This window comes from Pygoscelis adeliae, unplaced genomic scaffold, assembly GCF_000699105.1.
Source record: "Pygoscelis adeliae isolate BGI_AS28 unplaced genomic scaffold, ASM69910v1 Scaffold26, whole genome shotgun sequence".
In the NCBI taxonomy this organism is placed as follows: domain Eukaryota; kingdom Metazoa; phylum Chordata; class Aves; order Sphenisciformes; family Spheniscidae; genus Pygoscelis; species Pygoscelis adeliae.
The window spans coordinates 5,885,635-5,890,562 of record NW_008825104.1 but is presented as its reverse complement, the minus strand read 5'-3'; positions in this window follow the sequence as shown (position 1 = coordinate 5,890,562).

The window sequence follows — 4,928 nt, the reverse complement described above, 5'->3', positions numbered from 1 at the left end:
TGCACGTCCATTAAAGAGAGCGAGGGAGGGAGAAGTAGCACCGGGAGCCGCTGAGCTACTGTAGTCTGGTTTCCTGCCACTTTGCCCCTCAGGCTTGGGCTTTCTAATTGAGCTCAAACTCCAGGTGAAGCTTTCTTTTATGAGGAACATCAAAATATCCCTTTCCCATGTAGATTTTCTATGGGGTTCAACAGAGGGTGAACACAGACAGGCACCGGCCCCTCAAAGGAGCCCTCCATGGCATCCCTCCTCTCTATGCAGGCTGTCACTTTCATGAAAATTATTTGAAATCAATCCTTCTACATCTGTAGCTGAAATTATCCCATAGGTCCAGGTGAGACGTGCAAGCATACACACATAGATGCACTCCGCCTGGCTACAACAGCCCTCTTTTTGTGGGGAAAAGGGGCAAAAAGGATGGGTCTTGGCCATTATTGGTACTGATGCCAAACTTCCTGACAGGAAGGCATGTTGCTCTCTTGGTGCTGCAGAGGATATCAAGCTATAAGACACATTAGTTGTCCCAGTTAAATCCCCAGGCTTTTCCTCAGATCCTCTCATGCAATGTGGTTGCCATCAAAGCTGAAATCTCTCTCTCCTGGCAGCTCAGATGTCTGTGCTGCTCTGAGACCTGCCACCCTCCTCACTCCACCCTCTCTGCAGCTTCAGGTTTCTCCAGTGGATGCATCTCCAGAGGCTATAAGGTCAACATATCTCCTCGGTGAGGGTGCATCGCTCCTCTGACACCCCCACCCGCATGGGGGAATCTGCAGCAGCTGCCAGGCTGAAGCCAGTTTTGCACCAGCATCATCCCAGACACATTAGACACGTCTACGGAGTAGATCAAAGGGAGGAACAAGCCTGCTTTGCCTCCCTGGCAGGACGTGAGCCATGCCATCTTGGGAAGTGTGTGGCCACATTAGCCTGATGCTGAGCTGAGTAATAAACCTTCTACACGTATGCAGCATGCACTCGCTCCGGCTGAGCCGCTTACCACAGCATGCTCAGGCTGAGCTGCTTGGTATCCGGCCAGCTCTGAGCACAGGCAGAGCTAACACCATCCCTCCAGTCTGCCCCATGGCTGTGTTTTAATGGCTGTAAGACTCAAGCTCTCCATGTCGTGGCACATTTCAAGTGCTTCCAGCTGCTCCGGACATGAGAAAAATGAGCCTTGGTAATAGGCTGCACTAGAAGGACTGAGACGTGACATCTCCCTCAGCTCATAATCCCAGTAATTGTTTATCAGGAGACAGAGAGCAGCTTGATCATCTCCAGCATGGACTAACTACTTAGCCCAGTGCTTTTTCCTAAATTCTGGTAATCTCCTCCTTTCACATCCCATCTGTCTTTACACTCACTACCAAATCCAGACCTGGCACAACAGGCCACTCCATTGGTTTCAGTGGATCCGCACTTGTGGATGCCAGTGTCAGATCTTGCCCTTCATCATCCATGCTCCTACTGGGCTGCCCATCGGCTGCCGCTCTCTGAGTGCACACAAAGCAACCGTTCATGCAGGAGTATCTGCTCCGAGTGAGCTCAGTGATCCCTGGCTGTTCCAATAACCTTGACTAAACCCTTTCTCCTTTTCTTTGCTAAATCCACCTACTGAAAGAAGGCCACTTCAAACGGAGACTCTCACCCTGCCTGACATCATGGCATGTTGAGATAATTCAGAACAGTTATGATAAATGTTCTGACTACTGGCATCAAGAAACAAACAACGGGCTCACAGCAACATAAGATTAAACATGTTTCCACAATTATCTGGGGAATTGTCTTGCTGACCGCGTCCTTTCTTGCTATTTTTCAGTGCCTGAAACAAACAGACAACCTTAGAGGGTTGTGTGAAATAGAGTTGCAGTGCTTTAGACCCCCCAAAAAAGCAAGGAAGCTCTGTAGGAAGAGGGGTTTCACTTGTCAGGTAAGAAAGGACATGTTTGTAGCCTCTGCACCACAGGCTCCTCTTGGTCCATTTGAGAGGGAAGCTGCTTACGAGGGCCAATTCTCACTGCTGGGAGGGTAATGCTGCACCATTAGCTTGGTGGAGGGAGGCTACACTCAGTCAGGAAAGAACAAGCCTGGGTGGCAAAAGCCAAAATGATTTGCAGTGAGAGGAAGCACAGCCTGCCAAGCCAGAATGCAATGCAAGCCTTGATCCCGGCCACCAGCTGTGCCAAAGAGCCTGGTACTCTGTAGCCCAGCCATGGAAACACTCAGCCTTGCCAAAGAGCAAGTGGGAGCAGATGGAGCAAGCTGTGGAGTACAAAAACATGAGCTCAGAGCTGTAGGCAGGACCAGATTATGAAAGAAAAAGAAGCAAGAAGTAGCTCGTCAGAGCACCTCCATCTTAATTCAACTGCTCCTTTCCTTGCAATCCCCCCCACTGCATTTCTTCCTTTGGTTTCCATTTCCATTGCTTCTCCAGCAAGGACTTACCACATTCCCTTCCTTCCACAACCGCAGGACAAGCTACCTAATTTGGCCCCCAGCAACTCCACACACCTCACTCCTTAAGCCAGCCACCCTCCATTGCACCCTGCCTCCAACCCACAAAATCTCACAGGGTAAATTAGCCATGAGTAGTCAAGCTGATGAGTTTCCTTGGGGCGAGAACCAAACCCATACCCCAACACAGCCTGAGGGAACCCTCTGTCCATGGCCACATGTGCCAGAAGCCAGTCAAACCAATTCACAACTTCAGTCCAGTGTCCAGGCGTGTTCACCGCTTAATTTCCTAGCTAGGTTCACTGCTGCTGGATGTGTGCTTTTCTACCAGCCTGCTTTCCTAAGCATTGCCTACAGGTAATTTCATGGGTTTTGTGTTCATCCCCTCCTAAGATATTTTCTCTTGTTGGCCAGCCTTAGCTACTGATGGAGCAGTAGAGGTCCTAGAGACATTCAGTTCCCAGAATCTTGTGAAAATATGCAGCCAGGTGGAGAATAGAGACCTACACTGGCATCCCACTAGGGAAAAGTCTTGTATGAGTTTGATCCAACTACCAGACAATAGAGAATCCACATAGATTAAGACCATCCTAAATGCCTCAATAGCAGGAAAAGATTCATTCAGGCTTAATTAATGATTCAGTGGTTAGAAAGTAATTCTAGACAACCTACATATCATTAATAGCTATGGTTTTGGCAATAAAAATATTCCTTTGTTCACAGTGCCTTTTTTGTTTCTCTTCCCTCTTCTCCTCACCTTACCTGCTTTCATAATGATGTCTTTTAAATCCAAAAAAGTCTTTTATTCAATGCTATGTTCCAATACGGGCAAAAATGTATCCTCAGCATAAGTCCTGGTTCTCCAGGGACCAGGCCCTATTATACAACCTGTCAAAACAAGACCTGAGGAATACCAGTATGGATGTTAACAAGTAACAGTATGGAGAAAAAGCATGATATATCCCAGGACAACATAAAAGAAAACACCTGCCTATTCAAGCAGTACATATACATACACACGAGCTCAACAATGGTCAGAAGCTCTCTGCTCTGCATCCTGATAAAGTAGACCAGCTGTCCCCCAGGGGCCTGCAGAAGAGGAGATGAATGTGTAATGTGAATTCTGCCGTCAATTTATGCCTTAATTTTAAAATAACTGGAAATAAAACATGAAGAGGAATATCACCCACAGAGAGTAGTCTGAACTCCGCTTTCTATCACTTTCTTACAGCTTCCATTTATCTCTGTCAGCACGGAGAGCTTTCTGAATATGCCTGTACTATGAGTTATGCATGCGGCCAGGCTTGTTCCCAAGGCTGGGCTTGCCCACCATCCACGTCATTTCAAACCCATACATCTGCAGTCCTCCACAGCCAGGAGCCTGAAGTCCAAGTGCTTACTCATGGGCCGTACACAGCTTACACCGGCACAAAGCCAGATACAGTCTATTAGGTACAGGCACAGTCTATCAGAACATAGCCCAAATATAGAGTTTTTAAAGTTCATTTTATTATACTTTTTTAACACATGCCCAGGGGCTTAAAAAACAAGTATCTGGGGGGAGGCAGGAGGGCGGTGAAGCAGGTCACAGGGCTTAGACCATCTATTGCCTTGAGTTCACCATGTCTCCACCATCTCCCCTGTCTGCATTACTAGCTCTCTTCAATTTTCTACTAGTGCTAGAAAACATAGGTGTGCTGGTGTAGGCCGACCATTAATGTTTTTATCTCCTTATCATCCAGGAGGTTGAAGTGGACAATGTTTTTATTGTTAATGTTCACATGATTGCAACTCTGCAATTGCTGCCTTCAGTCATGCTGGCGAAAGGGGAAATTTGAGGCAAAATGCTGTTGAAAGAGGTTTGTGTGGTTCAGCTTCTCAGCAGCATGTGCTCCTTGTTACTCAGGACTGTCACAGGGGAGGGAAGACAATACAAAACAAGAGCTAACTGAAGCTGCTGTTTTCAGACGGAAAGTTAGCATCATGCATTTGTCTCTACTCACACTAGCCATGCTTCATGAGTTTCCTAAAGCAGAATTTACTCCGTCAGCAAAACAGAACATATGTTAATTTGCATCCTTAGGAAGGAAAGCAGTGAATCATTTCTAATGGTTCAGGTGCTCTAGTCATAGCACCTAATTAATTCAGACTGGAAAGTTACAAAAAATTCTCTGAGACAATTTTGATTATTTATTTCAGCTTTATTATTAAATAAGTCGTAATGAATGAGGAATCGACCTTGTGGTTAAACCACTGGCCTAGGACCGAGCTTCAGTCCCCGACTCGGCTCCCTACGAAACCACATCACTTTGCTGGCCCTTGCTCTATGTGTTCCCTCCACTAAACTTTTTAGCAAACCACACGCATGACCTTGGGAGATGCTCAGCCCTCTGCATGCATCGCCGCCATCAAAGGGCCAAACCCTGAAGGGGGGACATGGAAAGGAGGACCGTTCTCTGGGCTTTCTTGCTTTTCTCAGG